At 37.1% G+C, this 15,018-nt stretch overlaps 1 long non-coding RNA gene across 5 annotated transcripts in view; it reads left to right on the top strand.

The window, feature by feature from the left end:
- The window catches only part of LOC142026816 (uncharacterized), a 95,428-nt gene that overhangs the window by 54,674 nt on the left and 25,736 nt on the right, over positions 1 to 15,018 (top strand). For all 5 annotated transcript variants that reach the window (XR_012648923.1, XR_012648922.1, XR_012648924.1 and 2 more), the window contains exon 2: positions 7,686 to 7,829. This is a non-coding gene — a long non-coding RNA (uncharacterized LOC142026816). The remainder of the gene's footprint in view (positions 1 to 7,685; positions 7,830 to 15,018) is intronic.

The following is a 15,018-nucleotide window of genomic DNA, read 5'->3' as shown; positions in this document are numbered from 1 at the left end:
AAACTTGCATCTTCTTGCTCCTGTATTGCAGATGTACTGGAAGCTTTTGGGCTTCTGTTCCTTCCATGCTGACAACAAGGAGAAGAAAAGCTTAGGTGACTTCTGGCAAGCAGTAACAAAACTGCAGCAGATACATTCATGTTCTCCCCATATGCCTGGGCCTCCTGTTAAACCTGAAACCTTGTCTTCCCTCACTGTGATCCTGCTAGGAACTTGATATTATGGCCTCTCCAAGTATAAAAGAGACTAGTCATAGACATCTACAAATAGCTGAGGAAATATGCCTTAGACATAGTGCTACATTGAGAGAAATAAAAAGAAGTCTCTCTAAGAGAAGAGGAAAGGAAGTGCAGCATTTCCATGGCAAATAGCATGCTGTTCCTTTGGCAGAATTGTGCTTGGAAGAATATGCTTTCTGCCTCTGTTGTCAGTTGTCTTTTCTCTCTGAGTGCGGTTGTACTATAAAAAGTGGCTGATGCCTTTTTGTACCATGTTTTTAGTCCTTCTACATACTCAGAATCAGACCTGTTTGCCTTCAGGTCAGTATAACATTTATTTTTGTCTTCCATTTCTTCTAACAGTGTAGCTGTATAGCTATGTGAGAATCTTTCCCGTAATGTAATTTCACAACATAGTTTACTGACTTGCGGTCAATTTAATCCTTTCCAGTCTCCCACACAACATTAAGGTAGTTTCTGGAAGAGCCCAGAGACAGTAGGTTTCACAAAGGAGTACTCAATGCCTCCTGAATGTGACACTACAGATCTTCTGTAGTGTGCCCTGTCAGCCATTCCTAGGACCCTCCTAAGCCACCTGGTGCATATTTATGGAGGAGAAGAAGGATTAATTCCCAAGTGGGAGGCAGACCTAGCTTAAGGAGTACAGAAAATTTAAAACTCATTCTTTGGTGGGTTACTCCCTTAGCTGGGAACTCCTGAATTAAAATAGAGCTGGTTTTCTTTCCTTTCCAAGTATATTTTAATGGGGATTTAGAGTTTCTGGATGTTAAACTGCCTGGTAGGAAGGCAGCCAAAGACCTTTGCCAGCTATGAATTATTTTGATTAAATGAGAACTCCTTTGATGTAGATGTAGAAAGAAGGAATCAGACAATATAATATTGGAGATGCCACTTTATTTAAAAATGTTATCTGAATGAAAGAACCACCTTACAGTATCAGACTGTTACTTCTGTATAAGTTTCAAATAGGATCAATTGTTTCTACTTACAGTAAAATTGAAGGTAATCCTGAAAATCATGCTCCTATGTGTTTACAGGCCTGAAAGGCTGAATTCAAGTCTATTTCCACCCCCTGTGATCAGATGGGAGCGAAAGGAAAATCACAGGCTGAGTGAGACTGGAGTTGCAAGTCTCCAGGCAATGCCATGTCTGGATCAATAAACAACCATGAGAGACTTCAATGTGCATCTCATTAATCTGGGCATTTATTAAGGTGTTTCTCATTGTCTCACATAGGATTCTTTCTACTGGATAAGTTGACTTTTGTGGATTGTATTATAAAGAAAACAATTCTACTCAAGCATTTTACAGAGGTCCCTCAGCACCTGCTTCAGAGCTCAAAAGACAGTTCAGTCAAGTATTAGATGACTTCCATCTTTTTACCCTGTCTCATTTACAAGTTCATTAATTTCAAATGCACTGGCAGTCCCAAGGAAGCCAATGGTCTTTGTCACATGTGCTTATAGGCCTAATGTCTAAAATGGCTTTCCTTCTGTATTCGTGAGCTGTTACCCAAATGTAAGACATCATGTTATTGCAAGGTCAACACTGATGAGATATAAGACTCCTTACTGCAGTTGAATTCACCTGTTTTTGTTTAGTTATCTTACCACAGCAAACTTTTTTTGAGTAGTATTTGTCCATGGATTTTTTTTTCAGTATAGTGACATGGTATGTTAACAAAGCAGCATCACAAAGGTGGTAGCTTTCACAGAGGTGAGAAAGATAGAGGCATAATAGCTTGAAGATCTCTATAGACATTTCAGTTTTTCATCTGCAATAGTGATTAAAAAGTGGCAAAACCAGATTTTTCTTTAAAGGTCTAACAGGAACTGGGGTAAAATGCTGGTAGCATTTTTAAATCACTGAAGGCTGTGGGCAAACAAAAGCATTTCCCATACCTTATGCAAGTTCAGAAAGTATTATGGAACCAATCTATAGCACAAACCTTGTAGAGGTGGAACAGCAACATAAGGCATTTCTGGTCTTAGTATCTCCTTTACAATGCTGTTTTGTTTTTGTTCTGTCCTTGGGTTGCAATCTGGGTGTAGCTGCACTGCCCAAGAAGCCTGTCTGTATGCATAGAGATCACATGTGTCGTGCAGCACTGCCTGTTGTTTCTGCACACTCCCTGGAACAGTCAAGGCAGAGCAGAGAAGGGACAGGGAGAAATGGGGCTGGAGTGGAACTAGAATTCCGTTACATGTCTACTGTAGAGCCATCTTCATCATAAAAACTGGCCTGACAATTTTAGCTTTAATCATCCCTATCTAAATTCTCTTTGATGTTAAAGATGGGTTACTCTCATCCCCCTTTCTTGTCATATTGTGGGCAAGCATCACTAAATCAGGTAGCAAGATGCAGACCTTTCAGGAAATCCAGACATGGAGTGAACAGTTTTCTCCAGCCCTTGAAAGTACATGGGATTGATCTGTTTGCTGTACAATCCCCAAGCCCCAGGCTAAGGATAAAATTTCTTAGAAGAGAGGCAAACTAAATCAATTCTCTTCTGTTGCTGGGGTAAAGTTGGTCAATAGCTGATATTTTAAAGCACCTCCATCAACAATTTATGAGATTTATTCAGTTTATGCGAAAGAGCACTCCATAATCATCACTACACAGTGATGGCCCAACAGGGTGTTGCTAACTGGATATCATTTAATAAAAGTTTTTCAAGTGCTCAGCATGCTTTCATCAGAAGGTGATTTTTGTTTTTATCCTTGTTTTGTATGAACATTAAGAGGTAATCAAGAAGTTATAAAAGTTGATGATTTATGAAGCTTTTGAAGTGGTGGGTGAAATTGTAGGCTAGATATAATGCTCATATTGATCACACTGTTGGTAAAAGCATGATAAGACTGTTGACTAAAAGTGCTATTAAAATAAATTTTATGACAGGCTGTTAAATAGCGATTTAGTATTATTTTCATAACTTGATTTTGGCTTATAGTGGTCTTGGTCAACACTGGGCTGTATAGTGTTGATGGGGGTATAAACCTCACAAATATTACCGAAGCTGGTGGATAGTCCTGGTGTGTTTTCAGTATTGGGAATGTAGTTACATAGTTACCAAATCTCTCCTATACCAGCTCTTCAATTTCTAAGGTTGCCAGCAGTATTCTTGTCTCTTAAACTAACCTTTTGAAATTTTTGCTCCATGCTCATGGGTTCAAGCCAGTTTGCTCCTTTGATACCTCAATCTCCTCTTGCTTTGTTGATAATTTTTTATACAATTCTTCTACATTTTCTTCCTTTTCCTTTTTTCATATGCTGAGACTACTCTATTACCTTTCTTGTTCCAGTTTTGAAAGCTCAAGGGAAAACAAAGTCATGATTTATCTCTTTGCATATGTAGTCCCATACCCATTAGTTCCTATCTTATATTATCTACCATTTACAAAGAATTCTAAGAACTTCTTTTTAAAATTTCATAAGTATGTCTAATTCAGTCCTTTTTTTAAGGTCTTTTCTCTCCCACTACTATGTTTTTTCATTTCTAGCAACTTTCATTCTGAAGAGAGTCTCAGAATTTATATTTCTCTTTCTGATAAATCACCACCAAAACACAGAAGAAAATTTTGGCTAAATTTGGGGTTCTCATTTTGACACACTTTATCTTTACATCTCCTTCCTTGTCTGTATGTACATTCTATTTCACTGCATCCATTTGAAGAGCTGGTTTCTTCATATCAATGCCTTTTCAATCTGCTGGTTGTTAGTTAGGTGAATAGATGCATGCAACCCCTAATTTTGGGAAACAATCCAGTGCTAGCCTTTAGGACTGTGCAGCTTCCATCTCTGTCTTTTTGTGTGCAGATTTTTGTTTCTTTGGTTTTCTCATATTGGTGCCCACTGTCATTTTTCAGATAAAAATACTGATTTGTATACTTTTGGAATGAGGTCTGGTTTCTTTGACTCATTTAGTTTATCACACATCTGATATGTAATCTAGTCATGATATGAGAATGTCCAATGCTATTATGAGAAAACTGCAAAATTCATTTTATAGTAATACAGAACCATATTTTCAAAGTAAACAAAGGTATATCATGAAACACACTTGTCAAGGACCTCGTCTGAGAACACAGCTGCTCTGGTCTGTATTTCTGGGTGATCACCTGAGGCTGCACAGTACAGATCTCTGCAGGATGTGCTGTGTTCCTCTTGAAGAATTACTTCCCTTCAATCTAATCCACACAGGCTACTTATGTTCACAGATGTTGCCACCTTTCCTCTTTCCATAGTAAATGGAGTAAAAATCACCAGAATAAGATTATGGGTATCATAAAACTAATCTGAAAAGGACTCTTTTACTCATTTGAATTTAGACTGGTTATTACATTATTCTTCTACAACCTTCTTTTGACAAAGAATAAAGCTAATTTTAGTTTTGTTTCTCTTTAGAAGTATTTCAGAAGCAGAGATTCACTGATGTTAGTTATTCTGTTCCTGTTCATTACAGTAGCTAAACAAATATTTTAAGAGTAAAATCGCTGAAAAGACACAGTGCAGTTGCTGGATTATTTTTTTTTTTCAAATTCTTTTAGAAAACACTGCTAACAGTAGAGGTTTTTTTGTTGTTCATACGGCCAAAGATACCAAGATACCTATGGCAAAATCTTAGCAAACCAAGAAATGATGTCAAATCTGGATGTAGTTTTCATTTATCTTGAAAATATGGTGAGTTCCCTCTAGAGTATCTCTGAAGATGGGAAATTCTAGGACATATTGGAAGGACTTTCCAAACCAGCAGGTGTTGGTATGTCTCTATTCAAAAGTTTGATTCCAAAAACCACAGAAAACTAGATTCTGTGAGCCTGTTATATATACGGAAATTATATCAGCTATTAAAACTAGACTAAATTTGTGACTAAAGAGTAAGAATATCATTTACGTCTGTTGCTGTTACAGTTTAAAAATATTATATAGTCTTTCTTGAAGCATGTAAAGTAGTACAGAAGATAAAAAATTAAATGTGTCAACAATGTGGGACTAGATTTTCCACAAAATAAAAATTAAAAACCATTATTCTTATGATAGAAAATAAGTTACTTTTTCAATAATTGATGCTTTTTTAAATTGCTTAATTTACCTATCTTTGCAGATATTTGGGATAGTAATAAACTTGTATTTTTTTATATTTAACGTGAACCCATTTGTCTTTTGATAATGAAGAAATAATATGAAGAGAAGTTTAACTTGTAAAGAGTAGATGTTCCGAGGTTTATTAGGCACATGACTGTAATGTCAGTTTGGGAGAAAGAGAGCTGTGTATTAAAAAAAGGAATGTTTCAATCCTTGGGTTTTCTGTGAGACATACAGTGAAAGGCTAACAACACAGAAAAAATTGTTGTAGACATTAGACATTAGAAAAAAATTGTGAAAAAGAGCACAAAGGATTGGGGAAGGGTTGGCTTAAGAATGACCTTACATAATATTCACATATGTGGCCTTTAAGTAGCTGGCTGTATCCATGGACATTAGACAAGTATGCAATTCTTTGGAACTTATCTAAGCAATATGGGAGTTCTCATGTTTTCATTCATGATGACATAAATGATAACAACACTGATAAGCCTAAATATAGAAAAAGAAGTAGGGGAGAAGATTATATCGTCATTAGATTTTTTGTTTGTTATAACAATTAACTGAAACACCCTGTATAAATCAACTAAGCCTTGTCTGCTGAATCACTGGTTTGGCTTGAATTTTTACAGATAGAATACCCTGTCAGAGAGTTGCACCATGTTCTCTTCCTAAAGGTCCTTATTTTCACCTGAATGTATGTGAGAAAAATTTTTGTGGTGTGTTAGAAAATTGACAAAAACTTTTCTATGTTTATGCACTGGACACTGATTTTTTTAGCACGGATTCCCACATGATACAAATCAGAACAGCTCTGTTGAAGTCAGTGGAGCAAATCAATCAATACTGGCTAAAGGTTTTGTCTCCAGTCAGTGTTTTGATGGGAAGACAGAAAAGGGACACTTTTCACTGTCACGTACTGAAAAACACCATGTGTCTTACTGGGTCAGGCTAAAGACTGCCCTTTGGAAAAAAAAAAAACAACTGAACCCAAATCCCTGCCTCTTGGCTAAGCAAAAGAATTGTGCAGTTTTGAGTACAAACAATAGAGCCTTTGAACTAAAGATGTGCAGGCATGAAACTATTTATTTACAGGGAAAAATGACCCACTTCTCTAGGAACATGACCCAATTTAATCTGCTAGAAAAAAATTGAAAACCTAATCGACCTAAATTTTCTGAAGCAAAAGGTGTGTGGCAAACAGAGAACTGTCCATAGAGTTCACAAGGCAGCATCATTTACAGGTCACTTGCTCCATGAGTCAGACAGGATTTTGTTTGTTTTTAATAGGCTGTGATTAGGAACATTACCTGAAGAACTTCCACAGAGCTTTGATCTGTCATTTTACTCTTTTGCATCTGTCTTAGGGATGCAACTACACTGTAAACAGCAGTATCACTTAAGTACAGTCAGAGTCTCAGGACAGGCTAAGATAACATTTGGTGATAATAAAGTACCTTCCTCAGACAGATGTGCAGAGATAGGAAGACCTGATTGTTGAATTGTCAGATCTGAGATAATTTAGTTATGGGATTAATCTCAGTATGGTTATCCCAAGAGCTCAGCATACAATACAACTGCTTTCAGAAATGGGCACAAAAATTATAATTTGATTAGTTCAGATGGTCAGTATGGTGGAAATCTCATATGCTTATTTGGACTGAAGAAATTCATGCTCCTTTGTACATGCAGGATTCGTTCCTTGGAACAGCCCTGCTTTGACTCTGACCTATTTCTTGCTTTCTACATATCCATCAATGTAATGAATCATCAGAGACAGTCAAAACTGAGTCACTGCAGAAGTATTTATTAATAATATTTCAATGGCAAGTCATTCCATGCACTCTCTCCAATGTGAATACCAATCCTGCAATTTTAGAGAATTGTATGAGTGGCATGTGGTATTCAAATCATGTTGGCATTTTTATTAAAAGCCCAGAAATGTCTGTTCCTCTTCTCAAGTAAATAAAAAGCTGGATAGAGAATGCTCAATGGACATTTCTTCTCTCTGTTTACAAAACTGCAAATCCAAAATGACTCATAGCTTCTTCCTATTCTTTTGCTTACAGAATTATGAAGGGACCACTAATTTGGAACCAAGAACAATATGAGCACACTCTTACTCAAGTTTTTGGTAAAACTGACTATTTGAGATAGCAGTAGGAAAAAAAGCTAGCTTGAGACTGTGACCTTCAGTTACAGTGAGATGAATAAAATTAGTCAAGGTATGAGATACTCTTCATCATGGGCATTTCAGCATTTACTCTATAGTAATTTCCTCTTGTATGTGTATAGACAATATGTGACAAATAGGGGAATGGATTTTTTAACTAATGTTTTTGTTCATTTGTTATTTTGTAGGTACTTTGTATTATCTCTATTTGATACTTTGTACTGCCTTTGGACAGGCAGCAAAAAGTCCCGTGTGAACTTGGGAAGCAACTGAAAGGTGCCAGAAAGTAAAATAAGACTGGAGAATACCCTCAAAGGATATGGTGGCCAGAGGTAGGTTGACATTAAAGCATTTTATTAGGTGCCAGTAATTCTGCCTTTCTCAGTGATTTGCCTTAGTACAGGTAATTCTTGTGGTATCATAAAACTTCAGCTTTAACAGCTTGATTCAGTGGCTATTACTGCTAGGATTTTCACTGCTGTCATGATATACCAAATCATAACATCTTTTATGGAAGGCATGTAATAAAATACAGCAGTGTGCTGGAGAACGACAGGTTCTCACTCTGCACAATTATCAGTTTTCTCTACTTTCTTTAACAGAGGATGTACTGTGTGGTTCATTCAGCCACTGCATATGACTTCATATAAATGTATAAATGTGGTTATGTGGCATGTACAGGGCCTGAACTGGCCTTTCTAGTTACCCCTACTCAGCTCTATCTATATTGCAGAAACTCTAATAATCAGATCAGTCTGTTGAGGAATCTGGGAATAAATATTCATATCTTTAAAAACTAGTAGGATTGGCAGAAGAAGATAGTTATCTCAAGCACAAAAATGGAGCAAACAGCGACATTCTCCCAGCCCAGGTGTGCATATGTCATAAATAAAAAGGACTCATGAATATCATCTCATCAGATTCACTCCTTCCTTTTGCAAAGATTTTCAGATACAAAGTACATTTCAGTAGCTGTCCAATCTGTCCAACTGAAATGCTTGCTCATTCTGATGAGATAATTACCTAGCAGTATCAATTTTGACAGTGATTCTCAACACACAAATGGTTTATCACAGAATTTTTCAGTACCTGTAGTGAATCCAAGTTGGTAATTTTCAGATGCAGGGTTTAACTCCCCTAAACTAACCAGAGCTCTCCAATTAGTGTTTGGCATTATTTGCTTGTTTTCGTCACAATACTCATCTTCAAGTTTTCCACTTTCATATTTGCCCTTGTACTAAGTGTGGTGCTAAGCACTACTTGCATGTCACAATGACAGATTTACAGCCTTGATTACCCGTAGCTTTCCTAGTCATCAACAGTGGGCACTTGAATATGAACCTTTCACAACAGACTCATCTTATTTACAGACAGCATGTGGCTTACCATGGCCTTTTTAATCTAATGCAGGAATTTAACATTAGAAATCGAAGCTAATTAAGTAAAGATAAGAGCACTGCTGGTTGTTATACGATTGGAAATAAATAACTGAGATTGGTGACTGAAATTAGTGAGTATTGGATTGTTGGGACTAAGAAAGTTTTTGATTTTTAAAAGAACACTTTAAAATTATTAATTTAGCCAATGCAGCTGCTAAAAACCTGTATTCAGAATTTCTTTTGACAAGCACTATAGTAAAAGAGAGCCTTGTGCTTTTAGAGAAGTTTCATATCAAAGAAGGATTGTCAGAAGTACTTGACTGATAAAAGCCCCCATCTTCAAGGTCACCTGCAGGTCCATCCTACTTTCCTCTGCTGTCTCCCTGCCAGCAGTTCTGCTTGGAGTGGTGCTGCCACTGTGCTACAACTACTAGAAATTTTGAATGAGGAAAACTTCTTATGAGCATTTTTAATATCAGGTATAATGGTACTCGATAGTATTAATTTCCTTTAATATTATTTTAAATCAGAGTTATTTCTTTATAGTTAATAGGTTTTGCTCCTACTCACACACTTCCATTACCTGCATTTCAAAAATCAGAAATCTGGCAGTTATTTCAGGTATGGTTATTTTAAAATTATTATTTAAAATGTATCTGCTTTTTTCTTCGAAGAGTACCTATGGTCTATACTGTATTAGTCAATAAAACATACTTTTCATTATTTTTTATTTAAAAATATTTCTTCCGTTTATTAGCAGCTGAATTGTCCTCCAGATCCTGCTCTGCAGAATTTATTTAAATGTAACTTCTGCAAGTGAAGCATAGAAGGTTGTTTTTGTTTAAGACAAGACATTGATGTATGCACATACTAAGTGCTTCTGGAGTAGAGTTTGCAGATTCAGTCTTACAGTGCTGCATGATTTGTTACAGAGTTGTGATTCAGCCCTTGGCTTGGGAGTAAGGAATGATATAAAAAATACGAATAAAGGAGACCCTTCTGCCCCTATATATACAATGATACAAAATAAATTAACATTTACCGTGTTTTCTAAATCACCTTCTAGAACCTAATAACCTCTTTAATAGACATAACAGCATAGCTGTTTAATAGCATTTATTTTCCGTTGTTGCTTTAATGTCTTATTTTTGGCCAGATCCTGGTTCCAGGGTAGCCTGAATAGCACCACTTAACATGGAAGTGCAGTACCTTCCCAGTTTGCCATTTGGGAAGAGAAGTGCTGTAGAGGTTGTAAGAGTCTTATGGCCTGCATCTTGCTCAGTTTGTTTCAGGCACTTTGCCCTTCCACCTGCTGAATGAAGCCATTGCCTGCATTCCTCTACTTGAACTAATCACCTGTCTTATGATGGTTAATTCAGTTATGCAGATTTTGTTCTGCCCTTTTTTGGAGCTACAGCCTCTCTGAGCATTTAATCATCAACATCCTTTCCTCACAATTCCTTGTTTCCCATGCAGAGGTTGACTGCCTCTAGCACGGGGTGTGTATTCGAAGCAGCGCATCCCCCGCTCAGCAGCCAAGAGGTCTGTCCACCACACAACCCATCCAAGTCTTCATCATCAGTTATGATGCAGCTGTTCACTCCAAATTCACCTTGTTCCAGTTCTTTTTCCTGAAGTACTCCTTCCGACACCTGGCTATCTTTATTCCAGACCTTTATCCCAAGCTTTTCCTCTCCAAAATTATTTTTTGCCAAATTCTGGTTCCAGGACAGAGCCCAGAAAATCAACAATTCTGGGCATTGTTTACTGGGGAGGAAATGGGGTCTTTCCCAGTTTCCATTGGGAGGAGAGGTCCTGTTGGCCTAAAAAATTTCATTCGTCATTTGATGACCCTACCATCAGGTTACGTGCTCTGCAGATTTCCCTCTCAGAGAAAACCCATTTTACTTTAACTGTCTTCCTCCTTTCCAGTCAGCCTCACTATCATCCTACAGTTCTTTTTGCTTTTGGCAGCTCTCCCAGAACGCTGGGCTGAAAGCAGAAAGAAACCACACTGATTCTGTGGTTTCCAGAAGAGACCAAAGCTCCTTACTACATATTTCATGCAGCTGTGCTTTCTTGGCCATCTCTCTCACTTCCCCAGTTAAATCCCAGCCTTTTTTCTCCATTAGCACATATGGATTTCTAAGATGATCAGGTCAATGACTCATTGTACACACTTGTTAGAAGGGAACATTTCAGAGGTGCTTTGCAGTGAAGTGGTCTAGCTCAGTTTGGGTGTATTAGAATGCAGAACTACTTCTCTTCACATTGGAAAGAACAGGTGCTTCTATTTTATGTCTTCTTGAATATTGGTAGGCAGGTTTTCACGCTAAAATACACTAATTTATCAATATCCAAACTGTATACATCACTATTAAATGACCTTTAAATATGTTCTCTTTTAGTAAACCTGTACTTTCTTCTGGGCTTTGTCAAGGAGATTATGGAAATATGGATTTAATCTGTGTGACTGTGTTTATGTGTGTCAGTATATATGTATATTTTCATACATATGTGTATACAGAGAAAATACTGATGCTTTCATATATAATTTTTTCAAAATCTGAAAGTAATTATGATGACTTACAACCAATCTTTCCAATATAAATTCCAAAAATACCTTAAATCATTATTAGAATATGTATCAGATAAAGAAATGATACACACACACATACAGACAATACATTTTTTTAGATGGGTAATCCAAGTTTTATTTGTATTGTACAGTCCAAGGGGAAAAAAATAGAAGCTGTCAAATCTGTCCATTTAAATTGTAGTAATTTCACAATTCTTAACAGATTTTGAGAGAAAATGAGACATTTTACTATCATTAAAATCTGAAGATAAATGTTTAGCTTCAGAACTCTTTTGGAAAAAGAAAAGTAATTGGATGGTAGAAGCCCACGTTTGGCATACGAAAAGTGTATATATTATTGAAGATTAATGAAATGTAGTTTTAGGTTTATAAATATGTTTTCTTGTGATATTCTCTTTCCATTGTCATAATCACCCTGTCTGCACAAAGGAAAGGTGTGGTTAGAACCCCTTACCCTGCATTTGGAGGTGCACAGAGAGCAACAGAAATATGTTAAAGGAGCCTGTAGCTGTGTGAATTCTCAGACCTGTCTCCTGGTGCAGCTCTGCAGATTCTATGGAATTGAAATGCTTTCTTTGTGGTAATTATAAACATGTGCTTTAGACATTAGAAGTCAGATCTCACCAAACTATGAATTGAGGAATTGTTAGTGTGACTTAACATCACAGGCTTTTATACACAGACTGAAATGGCTCTCCCTGTCCAGATGGCTGCCCTCATCTCATCCCTACCTTCCAGTCCCTTTTGTGTGCAGGTGTCAGTTCAATTACATTTCCTGACACCTAGTAGATGTGTTTAGCTGTGGTTTCTAGATCATGGATTTTTCAGTGGATCCAGCAAAAATGGTGGGGAAGAGAAAGAAGCAATTTCAATTATACCCAAAGTTTGCATTTCTAGATGTAAGGAGAACACTTTTGCTCTGAACGGTACTGCATTATAAGAAACAGGAAAACAAAGAGTAACAAAACCAAAGTTTCTAACAGAGCACATGTGTCATAGGTTCCTTCTGTGCCATAGAGAATGGACTCCCTCAGACAGCAGCAGTGGTTTGAGCAGATCAGGGTACTTTAAGAAGGCTCCATACAGGAAAAAATAAGAACTGCTGCACTGCAACTCTGATGTTCGGGCTTCTGCAATTTGAACAAGCTTACCGGGTTCATATCATTTTTAATCCTTGGGGTCAAGACATGCTGAGAGAATAACTAAGGGCTTTGCACGGCTAATTGCCTGTCCTTAATTTGTCTTGAAATAATGGTAGAAGGATGCGGCTGGGTTGAAGATGTTGTGTGTAATTTGGCTAACCACTTCTTTCCCTGTTTTGTTGACTAGTCTGGTAGTTCATCTTGTACCTCTTCCTAGCCTCTTTTATGGGCATGGATCTCACTGTATCACTGCCATCTTTGCATTTTCATAAATGCTAAAATTCACTTCAGCATGTGTCTCTCATACTTCATCTTGAGGGTGTGATATGGCAACACTCCAACACTGGATAAAAAAATAAAGTGAAAATGAAAAATTCCTTGAATACACAAATATTTACAGCAAAGCTGTGCATTGTTCTTTAGTGTAGTCTTTCCTGACACTGCAATACAGCAGGGAAGATACCCTTCTTCAGATTCAGGCTGCTGTCTCTGTGCAGCTGTGCTCTAATATGTATTTGTGGAAGGATTAGATGAACTGTGGACGAACTTTTCTTGGCTACCTCGCTGCTAAAAATTTTCCTCCATCATAAAACTCCCAATTAAGGTTTGGTTCATAAATGGCCCACTAGTATCAACTAAATGGTTACTGGATGCAGCTGCATGTGTATTTATGAAGTACAATACTTTAATGATACATTTTTAACAGGTTAAAATATTTTACAGCAGAAAGGAAACAAGTATCTTAGTGTCATTTATAGTGTGATAGCCTACAAGAGTTGGGAAGAAATTTTTCTTCCCTTGTGTAATTATCTAGTTACATTAGAAGAGTGAAAGGGGATTTGATTTCCACTGAAATCTTAGCTGCTAGCCTCTACTGGAAATAAGATGATGACTAGATGAAGTAGCAGTCTGCACTAGGATGGAAACACAGATTATTCATAGATTTTAAGACCCAGAAGGGACCATTATGATAATTTAGTCTGACCTCCTGTATAACATAAGCCTTATAATTTCACACAGTAACTCTTGCACTGAGCTTCTAACACATTCCTGTGCATTAGTAGAACAGTTTTAATAAACCGAATCCTGAAGTCTTACTTTGGCACAGAACAGAACATGGAAGTCAGTAAAAGGGAAGAATATCTCAGTCCTTTCTCTGTCCCACTGAAATCAATGATAGCTTCACCTGAGTACATAATAAATGACAGTCAGTAAAGGATTTCAGAGCACAGGCCCATATTAATATCCTGAAATGTGAATAATATAGAAGGTATATGCCAAGTTTAAGCATTGCAGTTTATTTTAAATTGGTGAAGAGCATTATAGAATATTATAGCTTAGGCTAACTGTAAATGGTTCATTAGCATTTCTGAATTTTATTTCTGTAACACTTTTAGCACCATGGGGGCAGTTAGATCACACCTGGTTTACTGTTAGTATGCTGCTTCTGCTCTTAGCGTGCACTTCTATTTTGACATTGTTTTTCTCTGCCAGAGGAGGTCTTTAATGCACACAGTGTTATCAGCCTGTAACACTGAGAGCTGCTTCAGCTTATCTGCAGGGTAATGTTACTCCTCCTGAGCACGAAGTTCTCTGTCTTTTGTCTTGATTTCTGTCACTCACTTATTTCTCAGCTCAGTTAACTGACTCATGTTCATGCAGCTGAGGACAAAGTTTCATACAGGTGGGTTTTTCCTGTGTTTTCCCTCTGTTTTCGTCTTCTCAGTTCTTTCATCTTTATTTTGGGGGAGGGAGATGGGGGAAGAGAAGACGTGCAATACAGTCTTGCAATGCAGGCAGACAAAGCTTTATTCTCTAGTACTTTTTTGCTGGTGAGTGGTAGATACATGTGTCTTAGCTATTCCTGGGACAGCCTGAGCAATGGGAAACATAATTTAGACAGTTTCAGAGTAAGTGGTGTTTGTATTCCTTGTCTTTTACTTTCTGTTCTAATATCACACTCATATCTTCCCTTCAGTAGAGATAAGTTCCTCAAAGGCATTATCAAGTATGTTCAATATGCTATTTTGCTTTTACATCTTTTTAGAAGGTGTCAAGACTGAACACATGGAAGACTATTCTGGCAAAAGGAAATTGGATTGTATATTTTTGTAGGAGTCTGTACTGGGCAGAATCAACTGGTGTGATTCTGACAGAAACTTGTGAGGAAGAAGTGGTATAAACTTCAGTCCATAGATGGATCTGCAAATTGAATCAGGGAAAGCGTGATCTGGATCTTAAATTCACAGAATGCATCAAAAGCAGTATTAGAAAACCATTATGTAAGGGGAAGGTTGATTACTTACTTCAGTAGTGTTTAAGCTTTCTTGATTTTTTTCTAAATTATTTATGACCTGAATCCCATGGCTTATATGAAAATACTGGCAGGTGTTCCCAGCAT

Source organism: Buteo buteo, chromosome Z, assembly GCF_964188355.1.
Source record: "Buteo buteo chromosome Z, bButBut1.hap1.1, whole genome shotgun sequence".
In the NCBI taxonomy this organism is placed as follows: Eukaryota; Metazoa; Chordata; class Aves; order Accipitriformes; family Accipitridae; genus Buteo; species Buteo buteo.
The sequence above is the reverse complement of the archived record's forward strand: the minus strand, read 5'-3'. Positions and strand labels throughout refer to the sequence as shown.